The 21,245-nt window shown below is 36.7% G+C and overlaps 1 long non-coding RNA gene and 1 pseudogene across 3 annotated transcripts in view; both read right to left on the reverse strand.

Annotated features, from left to right (window-relative positions):
- LOC143231740 (uncharacterized) overlaps nt 1-21,245 on the reverse strand; it is a 293,239-nt gene that overhangs the window by 146,345 nt on the left and 125,649 nt on the right. The window lies entirely within an intron of this gene.
- Nucleotides 1-21,245, reverse strand: part of LOC143231739 (uncharacterized) — a 123,683-nt pseudogene that overhangs the window by 71,955 nt on the left and 30,483 nt on the right. Inside the window, exon 2 of the transcript XR_013017143.1 lies at nt 19,656-19,812. The product of XR_013017143.1 is annotated as an uncharacterized LOC143231739 (transcript). The remainder of the gene's footprint in view (nt 1-19,655; nt 19,813-21,245) is intronic.

The raw sequence follows: 21,245 nt of genomic DNA on the forward strand, positions 1-21,245 counted from the left end.
AGTTTCGCGCAAAGCTGCACGAGGGCTACGTGCTATAGCCGTACCTAATTTAGCAGTGTAAAAAATAGAGGAAAGGTAGCTTGTCATAACCACCCACCGCAAACTCTTGGGCTACTCTTTTACCAACGAATAGTGAGATTGACCGTCACATTATAATGACTCCACGGCTGAAAGGGCGAGCATGTTTGGTTAGACAGAGATTCGAACCCACGATCCACAGATTACAAGTCGCGCGCCCTAACCACCTGGAAATGCCGGGCCCCTATGAAGAATGTGTTGAACCAACGGACAAATGAAAGTTATGTACACATATATAGAAGACACAGACGTCTTAAGACCCTTTACACAAAGTTTATAAGTCACGTTTTATTAAGATCCTGTAACGCCCATCAAAACTATGTATGTTCGCATTTTACAGCTCCATTACTTTTGTAATTTAGCAGTTCGAAGTTTAATAACATTGGCTGTAAGTTCTCTCCAGTTATCTAAAAGACCAGCACCCTGCTACACCTTCTTACTTCAAAAAAAATGTTGAGTTTCCTATAATAGGGAGCCTTATCAAAGTAAGGTTGTCCATGTAGGAGGATACCAAGAGTAGTGTTTCCTATGTACAAGAGTGCCTCAACAAACTAAGGTGGTCCATGTCGGAGGATACCAAGAGTAGTGTTTCCTATGTACAAGAGTGCCTCAACAAACTAAGGTTGTCCATGTAGAAGGATACCAAGAGTAGTGTTTCCTATGTACAAGAGTGCCTCAACAAACTAAGGTTGTCCATGTAGAAGGATGCCAAGAGTAGTGTTTCCTATGTACAAGAGTGCCTCAACAAACTAAGGTTGTCCATGTAGAAGGATGCCAAGAGTAGTGTTTCCTACGTACAAGAGTGTCTCAACAAAGTAAGGTTGTCCAAGTAGAAGGATGCCAAGAGTAGTGTTTCCTATGTACAAGAGTATTTCAACAAAGTAAGGTTGTCCATGTAGAAGGATGCCAAGAGTAGTGTTTCCTATGTACAAGAGTGCCCCATCAAATTAAGGATGTCCATGTAAAAGGATGCCAAGAGTAGTGTTTCCTACGTACAAGAGTGTCTCAACAAAGTAAGGTTATCCATGTAGAAGGATGCCAAGAGTAGTGTTTCCTATGTACAAGAATGTCTCAACAAAGTAAGGTTATCCATGTAGAAGGATGCCAAGAGTAGTGTTTCCTATGTACAAGAGTATTTCAACAAAGTAAGGTTGTTCATGTAGAAGGATTCCAAGAGTAGTGTTTCCTATGTACAAGAGTGTCTCAACAAAGTAAGGTTGTTCATGTAGAAGGATGCCAAGAGTAGTGTTTCCTATGTACAAGAGTGCCTCAACAAAGTAAGGTTGTCCATGTAGAAGGATGCCAAGAGTAGTGTTTCCTATGTACAAGAGTATTTCAACAAAGTAAGGTTGTCCATGTAGAAGGATGCCAAGAGTAGTGTTTCCTATGTACAAGAGTATTTCAACAAAGTAAGGTTATCCATGTAGAAGGATGCCAAGAGTAGTGTTTCCTATGTACAAGAGTATTTCAACAAACTAAGGTGGTCCATGTCGGAGGATACCAAGAGTAGTGTTTCCTATGTACTAGAGTGCCTCAACAAACTAAGGTTCTCCATGTAGAAGGATGCCAAGAGTAGTGTTTCCTATGTACAAGAGTGTCTCAACAAAGTAAGGTTGTCCATGTAGAAGGATGCCAAGAGTAGTGTTTCCTATGTACAAGAGTATTTCAACAAAGTAAGGTTGTCCATGTAGAAGGATGCCAAGAGTAGTGTTTCCTATGTACAAGAGTGTCTCAACAAAGTAAGGTTATCCATGTAGAAGGATGCCAAGAGTAGTGTTTCCTATGTACAAGAATGTCTCAACAAAGTAAGGTTGTCCATGTAGAAGGATGCCAAGAGTAGTGTTTCCTATGTACAAGAGTATTTCAAGAAAGTAAGGTTGTCCATGTAGAAGGACGCCAAGAGTAATGTTTCCTATGTACAAGAGTATTTCAAGAAAGTAAGGTTGTCCATGTTGAAGGACGCCAAGAGTAGTGTTTCCTATGTACAAGAGTGCCTCATCAAAGTAAGGTTATCCATGTAGAAGGATGCCAAGAGTAGTGTTTCCTATGTACAAGAGTGCTCCATCAAATTAAGGATGTTCATGTAAAAGGATGCCAAGAGTAGTGTTTCCTATGTACAAGAGTATTTCTCAAAGTAAGGTTGTTCATGTAGAAGGATTCCAAGAGTAGTGTTTCCTATGTACAAGAGTGTCTCAACAAAGTAAGGTTGTTCATGTAGAAGGATGCCAAGAGTAGTGTTTCCTATGTACAAGAGTGCTCCATCAAATTAAGGATGTCCATGTAAAAGGATGCCAAGAGTAGTGTTTCCTATGTACAAGAATGTCTCAACAAAGTAAGGTTATCCATGTAGAAGGATGCCAAGAGTAGTGTTTCCTATGTACAAGAGTGCCTCAACAAAGTAAGGTTATCCATGTAGAAGGATGCCAAGAGTAGTGTTTCCTATGTACAAGAGTATTTCAACAAACTAAGGTTCTCCATGTAGAAGGATGCCAAGAGTAGTGTTTCCTATGTACAAGAATGTCTCAACAAAGTAAGGTTGTCCATGTAGAAGGATGCCAAGAGTAGTGTTTCCTATGTACAAGAGTATTTCAACAAAGTAAGGTTGTCCATGTAGAAGGATGCCAAGAGTAGTGTTTCCTATGTACAAGAGTATTTCAACAAACTAAGGTTCTCCATGTAGAAGGATGCCAAGAGTAGTGTTTCCTATGTACAAGAGTGTCTCAACAAAGTAAGGTTGTCCATGTAGAAGGATGCCAAGAGTAGTGTTTCCTATGTACAAGAGTATTTCAACAAAGTAAGGTTGTCCATGTAGAAGGATGCCAAGAGTAGTGTTTCCTATGTACAAGAGTGTCTCAACAAAGTAAGGTTGTCCATGTAGAAGGATGCCAAGAGTAGTGTTTCCTATGTACAAGAGTATTTCAACAAAGTAAGGTTGTCCATGTAGAAGGATGCCAAGAGTAGTGTTTCCTATGTACAAGAGTGCCTCAACAAAGTAAGGTTGTCCATGTAGAAGGATGCCAAGAGTAGTGTTTCCTATGTACAAGAGTATTTCAAGAAAGTAAGGTTGTCCATGTAGAAGGACGCCAAGAGTAGTGTTTCCTATGTACAAGAGTATTTCAAGAAAGTAAGGTTGTCCATGTTGAAGGACGCCAAGAGTAGTGTTTCCTATGTACAAGAGTGCCTCATCAAAGTAAGGTTGTCCATGTAGAAGGATGTCGAGAGTAGTGTTTCCTATGTACAAGAGTGCCTCAACAAACTAAGGTTGTCCATGTAGAGATGCCAAGAGTAGTGTTTCCTATGTACAAGAGTGCCTCATCAAAGTAAGGTTGTCCATGTAGAAGGATGCCAAGAGTAGTGTTTCCTATGTACAAGAGTGCCTCATCAAAGTAAGGTTGTCCATGTAGAGAGATGCCAAGAGTAGTGTTTCCTATGTACAAGAGTGCTCACTGACCCATTTAACTGCTACTGATTTATCATTTCAATGTTTATCTTTCGTTTTTTCGTTCCTTTACTCTCTAGATATTCACAATTCGACTGAAGTGAACGTTTTCGATCAAAACCAAAGTAATCAAATTCCTTATACTAGGATGAGCAGTTTATCGACGAGAGAAAAAAAACAAAATAAATAAGAAGACCGAAAATCGCGAGAGCATCAGCGTGCGTTGCACGTGAAATTAAAAAAAAAATACTGTAATAAAACTGAGCACAAAGTGACTGATAAAGTAACACATTTTGATTTTTCTATCGTGAACTATAAACACCTGAAGCGATTCGGATTTTCAGTGTGAAAAGTGAAATCAAGAAACCAGTAGGTATACATAAGTGCATCGGAATACATCGTATTTAACGTAGCACATCTAAACGGGCCTGTCATGGCCAAGCGTGTTAAGGCCTGCGACTCGTAATCTGAGAGTCGCGGGTTCGCATCCCCGTCGCGTCAAACATGCTCGCCCTTTCAGCCGTGGGGACGTTATAATGTTACGGTCAATCCCACCATTCGTTGGTAAAAAAGTAGCCCAAGAGATGGCGGTGGGTGGTGAGAACTAACTGCCTTCCCTCTAGTCTTACACTGCTAAATTAGGGACGACTAGCACAGATAGCCCTCGAGTAGCTTTGTGCGAAACTGAAGAAAACACAACTAAACACGCACACGTACGTATCCTGGAAAACAGTAGTTTTCACGAAGGTAAACTTCCGTCAAGACACATAAGAAGTAAGAAAAACTGGTATTTATAATAATATCTAAACATTTCTTGCTGGAGTATCGCGAGTACATTACTTGATTTAATTAAAAACCTCTAAAACATTTGGAAGTAAAATATGCGGATAATGCAACGGAAATACGTCTTATTGGTTTATAAATGATGACGTAACAAAAACCCATAATTACAGCGACAGACGATTGGAAAACTTCCTTCAACTAGAAACTCTCGCGTCCATAATCTTCAGGGTTTGCTAATCGCATTATTTTATATTCGGATTACTTTGGCCGTAAAGTTTGCTGACGTCTTAGTTGTGAAAACGTTCACATGATACACGAATATTCAGAGCGAGATTAGTTTGTGTGTTGAATATTGTCCTTCAAAACCCGTTTTCTTCAGACTTCCTTCTTTCTCTTATATCCTATTCGATGCAGAGTTTTGTCTTTCTTTCTTGGCTTACAATGATGATAAAATTTGGATGAAAGCTGGATCTTCTTATAATAAATCCTTATATGAAATTCTTCCGACAGTGTGATGCACTATCAGCACCGTTCGTATTGGACGAGCATAACACACACACAAAAATATGTTGAGTTCTCTATTGAGATTTTAATAATAACAAACAAGCAAAGCATTGGAAATATATACGTTGTTAGGTTCTGCTCTGGTGGAAACCAAACTATTCTTTAACAAGGTTCTGACCTCATATGAAAATTATGGTAGGAAAATAAACTGTTTTTCTAAACAAAGGGAACTTCCATAATGGTTATGAAAACACATAAAAAAAAACACAACACGTAGTTATCTCATATATCTACTTGCTGATATGTACTTAATTATTAATTGGTTTGGTTTGCTTTGAATTTCGCGTAAAGCTACACGAAAGCTATCTGCGCTAGCCGTCCCTAATTCAGCAGTGTAAGACTAGAGGGAAGGCAGCTAGTCATCATCACCCACCGCCAACTCTTGGGCTACTCTTTTACCAACGAATAGTGGGATTAACTGCACATTATAACGCCCCCACGGCTGAGAGGGCAAGCATGTTTGGTGGAACGGGGATTCGAACCACCGACCCTCAGATTACGCGTCGAGTGCCTTAACCAACTGGTCTTGCCGGGCCTAATTAATTAATTAATTTGTTTGTTAATCTTTGAATTAATGAATTATCATTTAATAAACTGTTGTTTACACGCGAGTTTTAATTTTTTTCAAAGAAGTAAAATAAACTAATTAATTATATTAATTCCCATTATTGAAATAGTCCAGGTTTTAAAATAAATGTATACGTGATATGACTTGGGGATTAGGGCACTCGGCTCGCAATCTGGGGTATCGAATTACGTAACCGTATTTTGTAGCGGTCAGTTCCACTATTCGTTGGTAAGAGAGTTTTCCAGAACTGGTCAACAGGTGATGTTGACTTAATGTTTTCTTTTTCTTTCTTGTTTCGTGTGTGTGTGTGGGTCCGGCATGGCCAAGCGCGTTAAGGCGTGCGACTTGTAATCTAAGGGTTGCGGGTTCGCATCCCCGTCGCGCTAAACATGCTCGCCCTTTCAGCCGTGGGGGCGTTATAAAGTGACAGTCAATTCCACTATTCGTTGATAAAAGAGTAGCCCAAGAGTTGGCGGTGGGTGGTGATGACTCGCTGCCTTCCCTCTAGTCTCTTACACTGCTAAATTCGGGACGACTAGCACAAATAGCCCTCGAGTAGCTTTATGCGAAATTCAAAAACAAACAAACAAACAATCGTGTATGTGTCTGTTACAACTTTAACCCCACTTCTTTGGGGTTGTGGCCAGTATTTTTGTGAGACAAGAATTTTTACATTCAGATGGCTGACTCAGCATGTTTGACGACGGGTTTCGAACTCGAACACCTCAGATAGTTGATCCAGAACCCAGTTTCAACTGACTATGCCGGGTCCTCATTTACCCTAGTCTGTTGTTGTTAAATTAGATATAGCTACCGCTAATAGCTATCAAATACGTTTGCGCAAAATTCAACAAAAAACAAACAAACAAACAAATAAGCTAACAAAGATAAAGGTAAGTTCATTCTTGTGTTTTTTGGCCCGGCTTGGTCAGGTAGATTAAGGCGTGCGACTTGTAATCTAAAGGTTGCGGGTTCGCATCCCCGTCGCACCAAACATGCTCGCCTTTTCAGCCGTGGGGGCGTTATAATGTTGCGGTCAATTCCACTATTCGTTGGTAAAAGAGTAGCCCAAAAGTTGGCGGTGGGTGATGATGACTAGCTGCCTTCCCTCTAGTCTTACACTGCTAAATTAGGGACGAGTAGCGCAGGATAGTCCTTGTGTAGCTTTTCGTGAAATTAAAAAAAAACACATTTTTATTAGGCACGCTTATCTATAGCGCCATCTGTGAGAATTAATTATTATTTTACGCCGTAATTGTTTTTTGTCAATGTAACTAGTTAATTGTTATGCATGATGCGGTTTTCTTTTAGCTCAACATGACAAATCCATTAGTAAAAATGTCATCATAATATTTGTTATAGCAACACACGATGCTCTTTATAGGTACGGTAAAGCTCTCAAACTGCACTATAAAGTAAGTTTTATAGCTCACTAAATATAACAAAAGTTAAAAACAATAGTCGATAGTGGCTGCATGTATAAAACCAGTTAAAAGTTGCCCGTTATAGTTCAGTTTTATTATTATACCCCGTGCAATACCTGTTAAAATAGATTGGTTTGGTTTGAATTCAGCGAAAAGCTACACGAGGGCTATCTGCGATAGCCGTCCCTAATTAGCAGTGTAAGACTAGAGGGAAGGCAGTTAGTCATCACCACCCACCGCCAACTCTTGGGCTACTCTTTACCAATAATTAGTGGAACTGACCGTCACATTATAACGCCCCCACGGCTGAAAGGGCGAGCATGTTTGGTGCGACAGGGATTCGAACCAGTGACTCTCAGATTACGAGTCGGTTGCCTTAACCACCTGGCCATGCCGGGCCTCAGCGATAAGTTTATGGAATTATGACGTTGAAAATCGGTTTTTGACATTATTTGTGAAATATATTTCTCTTTTGAATTTTGCGCAAAGCTACACGAGGTCTATCTGCGCTAGCCATCCCTAATTTAGCAGTGTAGAACTAGAGTGAAGGCAGCTAGTCATCAGCACCCACCGCTAACTCCTGGACTACTCTTTTACCAACGAATAGTATGATTGAACGTCACTTTATAACGCCCTCACTACTGAAAGGGCGAGCATGTTTGGTGTGACCAGATCATTGTTTTAATTTGCAAAAAAAATATGACAATTTGAGACATAAGTTTCGTATCTTATATTAAACCTTCCTTAATCTTGTTACCAAATGTACCAATAAGATGTTCCCTACCGGCATGTGTTCTTGTTCGAATTCCACATCTCTAAAATAATTTTATCAGTAATTTAATGCGGATATCTGACAGTAGCATATTGATGTTATTTGGTCATTACATTCGAGTGTTTTACAAGTAGTCTTTGTTATATTAAATTAATATGAATAAACCTTATCATTATATCTTATATATATAATTTTAGTGAAAATAAATAAGTTTTTATGAAGTTAAATAAACAAAACCACATGGAAGAACTGCGTTAAAAATAGCAAATCGAAACCTCTGACTATTTAAATTAGTTTGTTATAACTTAAAAAAAACAAGCCGAAACAAGAATAATTTAAACAAAAACGCTGCACTAATGAAAATATCTCAAGGTACAAGCTGTAAGCCCCCCCGCTAGTACAGCGATATGTCTCCGGATTTACAACGCTAAAATCAGGGGTTCGATTCCCCTCGGTAAGCTGAGCAGATAGCCTTTGTGGCTTTGCTAAAAGAAAAACACACACAAGCTGTAATGTGGGATTATAGAATGTACTCTTATTGTAGAGGCGACTGACGATGTAGGACCCACATTGCGGTGGGGAGACACCGTTTATCAGAGTCTCACATAAAAAATAAAAGAGTAGCAATAAGTATAGAAATAGAAATTAGGAGAGCAAGATGTGGGTGCTCAAGCCCACAACGTCCCACATTCGTGTCACCCTTCACTGCTTGCAGACAGTGGTGAGAATGTGACTTCTCTCCCAAGTAAAGGAAAAAAAAATTGAAATAAAAGTGACGAAATAAGGTACTATCATTTGGGAGTAAGTAAGTTGAAAACTTACGTCTTGAATTTAGCATTTAAGCCCCCCACTATGATAGGAAGGCACTAATCGACAGCACAGCAAACGAACTATACCAACTATACTATATATATATATAACAAGTATGTCGTATCCCTGATGACTGTGTAAATCATTATTATGTCACATCTGGTTCGCTACTGACAGAAATACATTTGTTATATTTAACAGTACGATTGTGGAACGCTGATATCAGCTTGGGTATAATCGTAAGAGATGTGTGGTACGAGGCTAAAAATTAAAGTCTACGATATATTTTCCATACATTTCTGAGAAACAAAACGAGAGTTAGATTATCTCTTATATGGAAACTGTACACACAAGTGCCCGTAACTAAAACTGTGATACTAGGGTTCTCTACAAATCAAATATGATGGCCAAAGTCTACACTAATAAGCACTCTACACTGAGAACTAAGTCACTGAGCCGTATATATAAATATAATTTTATATCTAAACGTACACAAAGCCAGTCAAGTCTTATGTCAAAGTTGATATTTTATTACTGTTATATTGGATATTTTGGCTCGTGAATTGATACAAAACTAATAATTATTTGACGTTAACTTTGGTTCACACTTTATAAAACATTACCTGTGTTAACACTTTTAACTTTTCTGTTAATTAATTGTAATATTAATGAGATGTGATTTGAAAACTGACTTAAACTAACTTAGGTTCGAAAATGAACTGGAAAAAAATTCAGTAAAGTTTAACAGCACCCTTCACAGGAATATAAAATAAAAGGTAAAATTGTTCGTGAGAACCAATCAACAAACGCCAAACGTTTGCCTATTTTTGAATTTCGCGCAAAGCAACTCGAGGGCTATCTGCACTAGCCGTACCTAATTTAGCAGTGTAAGACTAAAGAGAAGGCAGCTAGTCATCACTACTCACTGTCAACTCTTGGGGTATCTTTCACTAACACATAGTGAGATTGATCATTACATAATAACGACTCCACGGCTGAAAGGGTGAGCATGTTTGGTGTGACAGGGATTCGAACCTACGACCCTCGGATTACGAGTCGAGCGCCCTAGCCACCTGGCCTTATCAGGTCTAACACCAAAACTAATATGGTTCGTGCGAACCAGTCAAGAGCACCAAAATTAAAATTGTTGATGCGAACCAATCAACAAACACCAAAAGTAAAATTGTTGATGCGAACCAATCAGGGCCTGGCATGGCATAGCGCGTTAAGGCGTGCGCTTCGTCATCTGCGGGTCGCGGGTTTGCGCCCGAGTCGCGCCAATCATGCTCGCCCTCCCAGCCGTGGAGGCGTTATAATGTTACGGTCAATCCCACTTTTCGTTGGTAAAAGAGTAGCCCAAGAGTTGGCGGTGGGTGGTGATGACTAGCTGCCTTCCCTCTAATCTTACACTGCTAAATTAGGGACGCTAGCACAGATAGCCCTCGAGTAGCTTTGTGCGAAATTCCGAAAACAAACAAAACAAAAAGCGAACCAATCAACAAACACCAAGATTATTTTCAGGATTTAAATTTTTGGAGTAACTTGAATTACTGATTAAAGGTTTCTCCAAATATCGATTGAGAATCGTATTCTATATCTCGTTTATATCTTAGAACAATATTCATATTATGTGATAGAACTGTGAGGGAAAAAAATATTTATTTAATAGCTCCAATATACGTTTAACAAATGTTTGTTTGTTTTAGAGCAAAGTAGCATCGGGACAAGTGCTGTGTTCACCATAAATAATCGAACCAAGAATCTTAGCGATTTATGTCCTTAAACTTACAGCTGGTGCACGGTGGAACTACGTTTCGCATCTTGTGAGGCTATAGTTTAAAAGAACTCAAAGATTATTATTATAAAATCTCGAAGTGGTTTCACCTGTGTGTTCAAAAAATGAAATTTGTGTTGCAGAGATTAAACGATTAGCTGAAGTTGTGTGAAAATTACAATTCGTTATGGAAAGACTTACTTTAATTGTAATCTCGAAGTGTAGTAAACTGAACATTCTGTTGTTTTCCAAAGTTTTTATTTGATACTGAAAGGATTTAGACATGTTGGCAATAACAGTAAAGAAAAACAACTTTTACTTTGTTAACATTAAGATGACCTAAGAAGGCCTAAAGTTGTTCTGTAGTTCATTTTAATTAAAGTTTTAATACCGCCCATTCCAGCAGTGTTGAGATTACATTTTTAACTCGAGTGTGTTTTACGTCATCATGAAAACAGCACCATCTAGTGAAGAGAAAAATATATTGATTTTTTTTCTAAAAACGGAATTGTGAAATTCTCATTGAGCCAACGTTTCGCTAGTTTCATCAGAAGTGTATTTAAACTTTCTCAAATTAAACGAATCATGTACAAACTTTGAATCGTCATATTTTATTCGTCGAAGTGCACATTTTTTTAAAAATATCAAATATAGTACTTAATAATGAAAGCAAAAAAAAATGTTTCTCTGATATTTGACATCTATATAGTCCTACTAAAAAGTAATTCAAAACTACTTATGTCAACGAAGGCTTGGTGTAAGAAAGACGCGTGAGTAGTGTTAGTAACTTAAAGCTTTATATGCCCAAACATAATAAAGATGTTGAAAATAGATCCCCCCAAGCAAGATGTAAGCATACAAACTTAGCAGAAAGAATGTCATTTCCACTTTTCAGTTGAAAATCTCCGAGACACGAAGATTTCTCTAGTGCATTTGGGTTTCGATCGGTGAACGTGGAGATGACATACCCTGCAGCTTTGGAATGTTGTTTTTAGTTAAGACTGGAATATTAAGCGAGACATATAGAAGAGCTACCAAGGAACAACCCGAAGAAGTGTATTTAAAGATGACAGCATGTTTTACTGTCCCTGCTGGTCACTTGAGGGACTGATTTGGTTCTATTTTTTTTGTTAAAGGAGGCGTTTTCTTGCTCTCTTATATTGTTACAACATAACTATCTATACCGGTGCAGAACATATAAAAAAATTGAATTTGTACATTGGATAAAATAAATACGAAGTTCGAAAGCATTGTCTAAGATATATCACTACGTATATTAATTTATTTTATATTTATTATAAAACTCCAAGTTTCAGTCTCAACTTTGTAACTCATTAAGTTGCCAACTTGAGTTGTTTTTTTATCTCTAGCAGATCGATTTATTTTATCTTTTTAATAAAACTCCAAGCTTCAGTCTCAACTTTCTAACTCATTAAGTTGTCAACTTGAGTTGTTTCTTTATCTCCAGCACCAGAACTTATGATTTAATAATGTTAATAATACACCGTCCCATAAATGAAAGTCGAATATTTTTTTATGTGGAGTATTCGTCGGCGAAGAATATGCACACATTCATATGAAAGTTTTTTTTTTTTTGTCCAGCGTAGAGTTATTTGTACTCATAGTGTAGGTGACTGATCAGCAGATGTCTCCGATACTAAGTTAGGTAATTAAAAATACATTATCTTGAAGGCTTGTTGGATAAACAACAAACATTACCTGACACCAAACAAATCGTATATGAAATTCAAATGCTCTGTATTTGACGTTCAAATACACCCAATCTGACATTCAAAAACCACGGACTTGACATCCAAACATACTTTACCTGATATTTAAACACCTATTTGACATTCAGAAACTCCTAATCTGACATTCAAACACCACGGACTTGACATCCAAACATACTTTACCTGACATTTAAACACCTATTTGACATTCAGAAACTCCTAATCTGACATTTAAACACCACGGACTTGACATCCAAACATACTTTACCTGACATTTAAACACCTATTTGACATTCAGAAACTCCTAATCTGACATTCAAACACGCTTAATCTGACGTCCACATATATCTTATTTGACATCCACATACATTGTATTTAACATTCAAAAATACTTAATACAACATCCAAACTCACATTACCTGACATCTAAATACACCGTATCCGTCAATATTAAATTGGCATGTTATAACAGTTAGATATAAATCACAGTACATATAAAAAAACTGGTATTTAGCAGGATACGATGCTTGATTTAGAGCCGACCAACCATATTGGATTACAATGAACAAACACGTAACAATACCAGTAAAACAAATGCGATAGACTAAACATATGAGTGACCTTTTATCGTACGCAATCCTTAGTTCGATAAAATACAAGTGTGACATTACAAATCCAAAGACTCTAAAAACATCGGTTGTTACTATTATTGAAATAGAGCAGAGCTGCTCTAAATCATCGGTTATTACTATTGTTGACATGGAACACAGCTACTCTAAAACATCGGTTATTACTATTGTTGACATGGAACACAGCTACTCTAAAACATCAGTTATTACTATTGTTGACATGGAACACAGCTACTCTAAAACATCAGTTATTACTATTGTTAACATGGAACGCAGCTACTCTAGAACATCAGTTATTACTATTGTTAACATGGAACACAGCTACTCTGAAACATCAGTTATTACTATTGTTAACATGGAACACAGCTACTCTTAAACATCAGTTATTACTATTGTTAACATGTGACACAGCTACCCTAAAACATCAGTTATTACTATTGTTGACATGGAACACAGCTACTCTAAAACATCAGTTATTACTATTGTTAACATGGAACACAGCTACTCTAAATCATCAGTTATTACTATTGTTAACATGGAACACAGCTACTCTAAAACATCAGTTATTACTATTGTTAACATGGAACACAGCTACTCTAGAACATCAGTTATTACTATTGTTAACATGGAACGCAGCTACTCTAGAACATCAGTTATTACTATTGTTAACATGGAACACAGCTACTCTAAAACATCAGTTATTACTATTGTTAACATGGAACACAGCTACTCTGAAACATCAGTTATTACTATTGTTAACATGGAACACAGCTACTCTGAAACATCAGTTATTACTATTGTTAACATGGAACACAGCTACTCTTAAACATCAGTTATTACTATTGTTAACATGTGGCACAGCTACCCTAAAACATCAGTTATTACTATTGTTGACATGGAACACAGCTACTCTAAAACATCAGTTATTACTATTGTTAACATGTGACACAGCTACCCTAGAACATCAGTTATTACTATTGTTAACATGGAACACAGCTACTCTAAAACATCAGTTATTACTATTGTTAACATGGAACACAGCTACTCTGAAACATCAGTTATTACTATTGTTAACATGGAACACAGCTACTCTGAAACATCAGTTATTACTATTGTTAACATGGAACACAGCTACTCTTAAACATCAGTTATTACTATTGTTAACATGTGACACAGCTACCCTAAAACATCAGTTATTACTATTGTTAACATGGAACACAGCTACTCTAAAACATCAGTTATTACTATTGTTAACATGGAACACAGCTACTCTAAATCATCAGTTATTACTATTGTTAACATGGAACACAGCTACTCTAAAACATCAGTTATTACTATTGTTAACATGGAACACAGCTACTCTAAAACATCAGTTATTACTATTGTTAACATGGAACACAGCTACTCTAAAACATCAGTTATTACTATTGTTAACATGGAACACAGCTACTCTAAAACATCAGTTATTACTATTGTTAACATGGAACACAGCTACTCTAAAACATCAGTTATTACTATTGTTAACATGGAACACAGCTACTCTTAAAACATCAGTTATTACTATTGTTAACATGTGACACAGCTACTCTAAAACATCAGTTATTACTATTGTTAACATGGAACACAGCTACTCTAGAACATCAGTTATTACTATTGTTAACATGGAACGCAGCTACTCTAGAACATCAGTTATTACTATTGTTAACATGGAACACAGCTACTCTAAAACATCAGTTATTACTATTGTTAACATGGAACACAGCTACTCTGAAACATCAGTTATTACTATTGTTAACATGGAACACAGCTACTCTGAAACATCAGTTATTACTATTGTTAACATGGAACACAGCTACTCTTAAACATCAGTTATTACTATTGTTAACATGTGACACAGCTACCCTAAAACATCAGTTATTACTATTGTTGACATGGAACACAGCTACTCTAAAACATCAGTTATTACTATTGTTAACATGGAACACAGCTACTCTAAATCATCAGTTATTATTATTGTTAACATGGAACACAGCTACTCTAAAACATCAGTTATTACTATTGTTAACATGGAACACAGCTACTCTAAATCATCAGTTATTATTATTGTTAACATGGAACACAGCTACTCTAAAACATCAGTTATTAATATTGTTAACATGGAACACAACTACTCTAAAACATCAGTTATTACTATTGTTGACATATAGCGAACAAAAACATAGCTCAGGTAGTGCCACAGTCAGATTTAAACTTTTCAACTGTAGTCGTTACGGAAATAAAACACATGACGTGGTACGATCTGTTTAGGCTGTGGTGATCGAATAGCAATCGTTGTCATAGTTACGAGCCCATGCAGCTATCAACGTCTAATTATTGTAAAACAATCACTTCACAATACGCGTTGATTACTAACGTGTCAACAATTGAAACACCACAGATATCCCGCTAACAGCTCGAAAGTGAGTTATCGTGGATTAAACCACACCGACGACTTCCACAGTCGTAGAAATAACAACATTCTATATCAATACAGTTTACTTTTAAGAAAAAATATATACTAGGAAAAAAAGTACATAGGCTTAGTCGTGGGTTCTGCCTCCATAACTAGTAACAGCCAAACAGATCATTTCTATGATAATGGTCTCGAAAAATCGGTTAAAAAACCTACATTTGGGCTGAGATATATTAATGATACACCTGTAATATGGCCAATCATTACTGACAAGACTGCAGAAGATGTGACATCCTGTGATATAATCCACAGTGGACACAGGAAAACAAACTCACATTGCTAAACACGATTGTTATCAATAAACGTAGCTCATGTGTACAAATGTAGATAATGTTATTTCTAGTATTTTCTGCAAACGTCACCATAAATACAAAGATTTGACCAAAGGGGTAGACACGAGTTTCTGGTTTTATTTGCGAAGTTTAAAATAACTAGAAACCTTTCATCAGTAACTAGATACGGTTGTAACTAGGCGTGTTTGGTAACATATAACTAGAAACCTTTCATCAGTAACTAGATACGGTTGTAACTAGGCGTGTTTGGTAACATATAACTAGAAACCTTTCATCAGTAACTAGATACGGTTGTAACTAGGCGTGTTTGGTAACATATAACTAGAAACCTTTCATCAGTAACTAGATACGGTTGTAAATAGGCGTGTTTGGTAACATATAACTAAAGAAACCTTTCATCAGTAACTAGATACGGTTGTAACTGGCGTGTTTGGTAACATATAACTAGAAACCTTTCATCAGTAACTAGATACGGGTTGTAACTAGGCGTGTTTGGTAAACATATAACTAGAAACCTTTCATCAGTAACTAGATACGGTTGTAACTAGGCGTGTTTGGTAACATATAACTAGAAACCTTTCATCAGTAACTAGATACGGTTGTAACTAGGCGTGTTTGGTAACATATAACTAGAAACCTTTCATCAGTAACTAGATACGGTTGTAACTCGGCGTGTTTGGTAACATATAACTAGAAACCTTTCATCAGTAACTAGATACGGTTGTAACTAGGCGTGTTTGGTAACATATAACTAGAAACCTTTCATCGGTAACTAGATACGGTTGTAACTAGGCGTGTTTGGTAACATATAACTAGAAACCTTTCATCGGTAACCAGATACGGTTGTAACTAGGCGTGTTTGGTAACATATAACTAGAAACCTTTCATCAGTAACTAGATACGGTTGTAACTAGGCGTGTTTGGTAATATATAACTAGAAACCTTTCATCAGTAACTAGATACGGTTGTAACTAGGCGTGTTTGGTAACATATAACTAGAAACCTTTCATCAGTAACTAGATACGGTTGTAACTAGGCGTGTTTGGTAACATATAACTAGAAACCTTTCATCAGTAACTAGATACGGTTGTAACTAGGCGTGTTTGGTAATATATAGCTACAAACCTTGATAAACAACTGTTATTTCTAGGTTTCTTTCATGTTCATGTTATTCTTTAAAGTTTATAACTTGATGTATCTTCCAACTTGGACGATTTTTTATTATCTCTTTCACTAAAAGACTGATTTATATTGTTTGTTCGTTTTTGAATTTCGCACAAAGCTACTCGAGGGCTATCTGTGCTAGCCGTCCCTAATTTAGCAGTGTAAGACTAGAGGGAAGGCAGCTAGTCATCACCACCCACCGCCAACTCTTGGGCTTCTCTTTTACCAACGAATAGTGGGATTGACCGTCACATTATAATGCCCCCACGGCTGAAAGGGCGAGCATGTTTGGCGCGACGGGGGTGCGAACCCGCGACCCTCAGATTACGAGTCGCACGCCTTAGACTGATTTATAAATCTACTGGTAATGTAACAAAAATAACCAAGAATGAACCCATGGTATTGTGTTAGAATATCTGTTAGTTCCAAGTGAACGCGAGCGTTCACCAGTGAATAATACACTTATCAATTAACTCCTAGAATGTGTATTGTCATCTATTCTTCTCTTTGAGTCACGTCATTATAACACCTATCAAGCACGAATTGGAACTTTTGTTAACGTTCCACTAGAAAGATTATAATTAACGTTACTTTAATATTCCCTTTAGATATAAATCAAGAACGTTAGGGTGTAAACTGCTGTACCAATCATCTGTTTCTTTTGTATTGTTAAATATCTTTATAGATACAGCTAGAAAGATGGAGTTCCTGATACCAGACAGTATACAATCATATAATATTTAGCTATGTTTCAGGTACCGATGCTAATTATATTTGGTTTATCACTGACATACTTTCTTCATTCGTGAATTTTATGTAGTTCAGTCAAGTACGTGGATCTTTGGTAAACATATCATGAAGATAAGTCCATAATATTACGTTGTAAGCATTGACTCATGGCTAAACAAACAGCATAATATTATGTCACGTACGTAACCAGTAGCTATCCAAACCAACTTAACGCGAAGTCACGTAGATATGTTGTAATTGTTCGTGTTAAATTAATGTGTTAACACTGCCATCTATATTTATCACAATTATGTTGTAGACTGAGCGACATGTGTAATTAAAATCAAACTATTTAGGTCAACACGAAACGTTCTAAAGTCGTCCCTCAAGGGACGTCTGAGGGCTTGAAATGCTGAATGTTGAACTTGAGTATTCGTCATGGATACATTGTACATTTAGACTTAATAAAAAGCAAACTTCGTTGGTAAAGGAGTAGTACAAGAGTTGGCGGTGGGTGGTGATGACAAGCTGCCTTCTCTCTATTTTTTCACTGCTAAATTAGTGACGATTAGAACAGATAGCCTTCGTGTAGCTTTGCTCAAAATTCAAACAAAGTAACCAACGTTTTTAAATTAGGCTTAGCTACCCATGGTCAGTATATAATTACCACATAATATGATTTTGGAAGTTATCTATCAAAGGTAAAATATGTATTTACTTTACTTACCGAAGACTTAGTCGCAAAATTGAACATCATTTTTGTTATCTATGCTGTGGACTCGAACAATGAGGACACACAAACTACTTTATATTTCTATTATATAGTGGCATCACCATTCGAGCATATTTTATTACACACTCCAGATTGTCCCCCAATGGACCACTTGGAATTCCACGGACTTTAATGGCAAAAATCCGGGATTCGATTCTCGGTGGTAAACAGAATGCAGGTTTGGTATGGTTTGTTTTGAATTTCGCGCAAAGCTGCTCTAGGGCTATCTGCGCCTTAACCAACCTGGTCATGCCGGACTCAGAATGTAAGTAGCCCACTGTGTAGGTTTAGACCAAGATAACAAAACACCATATGTATCTCAAGACTGCTGGTAAGGATATTAAACATTTTATTAAAAGAAAGTAGAGAACAACGTTTCGACCTTCTTAGTTTAACCTGCAGATGACCTAACAAGGTCGAAACGTTGTTCTCTACTTTATATTAATAACAGTTTTAATATCCATACCAGCAGTCTCGAGATACATTTTTACTTGTCATCACGGAAGACCCGGATATTAAGAGACCCAGATAAAAGTATAATGTTTATAGACTTTTCAGCTACGTTCACATAATACGTTGAAGTCACCGTTTTATCTGTTTATATTATTCTACGTGTTCGAATCCCCGTCACACCAGACATGTTCGTCCTTTCACCCGAGGGGCGTTATAATGCGCAGTCAATCACACTATTCGTTGGTAAAAGTGTAGCCCAACAGTTGATGGTGATGAATAATTGCCTTCCTTCTAGTCTTACACTGCTAAATTAGGGACGACTAGCGTAGATAGCCCTTGTGTAGCTTTGTGTGAAGTTCAAAACAAACCAAACCAATATTATTATGTTTCCTTTATCACAGTTAATATATCCTTTACAAAACGTAAACAAAACATAGTTCAGTTACCCAGTAGGACTGAAGAAAAACAAAATGAAAAGTATTCACTGATTATGTTTAATTATACATAAGTGAAGCTAGTTTTAAGATTCTGTATTTTATGAATGGTTTTCTAAGCTATGCTTTGGAATCACTATTAAATTATTAGTAATAATCATAAGGATAGTCATGACGTGTAACAACGTAATTGGTTGTCACTACTGTTGCCTCATAGATCATTTGTAAATGAAGGGTAAAGTCAAGTGCTCTAATCCCCTGGCCATGCCGGGCCAGATCATTTGTAGATTTAGGGTAAAGTCAAGTGCCCTAATCCCCTGGCCATGCCGGGCCAGATCATTTGTAGATTTAGGGTAAAGTCAAGTGCCCTAATCCCCTGGCCATGCCGGGCCAGATCATTTGTAGATGAAGGGTAAAGTCAAGTGCTCTAATCCTCTGGCCATGCCGAGCCAGGCTCAATTTTGAATACAAGTAATATTTCATCGGTCAAACTGAACCACTAAAACAAAGATGCTAAATGTTTACAAGTCTTTATAACACTGTACTTCCCGTTGGTCCTTTCTTCATTAGACTTTTCTGTAATAAATAATACAAACTTATCGAAACTAGGCATCAATGGTGAGGTTGATAATTATTTCACTTGTCTATTCCAAAGGAGTGAGTGCACAGAAATACAGATTAAACACAAAAAATAACAACTTGTCCAAAACAACTTATTAACACTAACCTCTCATGAGCACTGTTACAAGTAAAAGAAAATTCAAGGAAGAGGTGTTATGTTGATGGAAGTAGAACCATCTCCGAAAATCCATGTCGTAAGTTTTCCACTCAGAACATCGGTTGATCAGACTGAATCAGGTGTCTTGTGAGAGGTGTTTCTTCACCTGGCGGAATAAAAGAGAAATAGAAGAAGAACGTAACGTACATTGATTAAAACTAATAAGTGTTATAAATTATTAAATTTATAAACAGTATTACGCACAAGATGAAATGTTGCTAATATTCATTTTCTATGAGTTAATAATTATATTAATAATCGTAATAATAATCAAATTCGACGAATGAAATATGTATATATTTAAACTGTCGAATTATTTATATCAAATAAATTTGCGTTTCTTATAATATTAATAATATGGTATTAAACTTTTATATTTGATTTCATTCGTTTAGTTAAAGTGCTCGTGTGTCCAATATTCCCTAGTGAAACAGCGGTATGTCTATTCACTAAAATCCGGGGTTCGATTTCTTGCAGTCGTCTAAAAATGAAACTGTAAAAGTCTAATCGAAGAAGATAGATGCCTTTGTTCTAAAGCAACACGAACAAATGTCTGCCCCAAAAAATGAAAAAACAAAGGTCTCGTCTACAATTTCGATTCATAGGTACAAACTATGTATTTGGAATATTTGATTAAATAGCGCATTTTAAAGAATTTTCTAACAGTTGTTAATGAGAATTAGAATATGGAAACTAATATTTTTAATCAGTGAAGCAGTTTATGCGGTTCATGAAATTAAGAATGAGGTCATAAATAGGTCATAAAGTTCAGAAATAATCACCTCAACTGAGACTATGTTTCGGTCATTCAGTAACACCCTCATTTATCTACTCTTCGCCCAATAGAGGGAGTGTTCTCGCTATTACGACTCATTTTAAAGTGACATATAAAGAGCTCAAAACCTTCTGACCCCACCGCATGAAATACAATAACACATCCACTCCCACGAATAAAAAGAAACAAACAAATATAATGACGTCTTTACAACACGTAATGTGTTGCATCACTTAAATAAGAAACTCAACATTAGGTGAACAAGACAGGCAAGCATTTGTTTGTTTGTTTGTCTTTTCCAATTTTACGAAAAGCTACACGAGACTAGAGGGAAGGCAGCTAGTCATCATCACTCGCCGCCAACTCTTGGACTACTCTTTTATCATTGAAAAGTAGGATTGTACCTAAGATTATAACGCTGAAAGGGCGAGCATGTTAAGTGTGACGAGGATTCGAACCCGTAATTTGCAGATTACGAGTCAAGCGCCGGACCATGATAGGTAAGTAGCATGTTATATGTGAATAAACTCCAATAGGAATGTTATAAACATTCATATTAAAAGTTAAATTTGAACGCCTACTGGATGAAAAATACTTAATAGCAAAAGCAAACGAAATAATCAGCAAACGAATAAATAAATAACTGATAATAGAGATAAATATCCATCATTTATACACGTGTTCCAGTTCTGTTATGTAGTCTAGATAATATTCAATGTAATGAATCTGGAAGGTTACATTGTTTCTATGACTTTATTTAAAGT

This window comes from Tachypleus tridentatus, chromosome 11 (assembly GCF_004210375.1).
Source record: "Tachypleus tridentatus isolate NWPU-2018 chromosome 11, ASM421037v1, whole genome shotgun sequence".
Classification (NCBI taxonomy): Eukaryota; Metazoa; Arthropoda; class Merostomata; order Xiphosura; family Limulidae; genus Tachypleus; species Tachypleus tridentatus.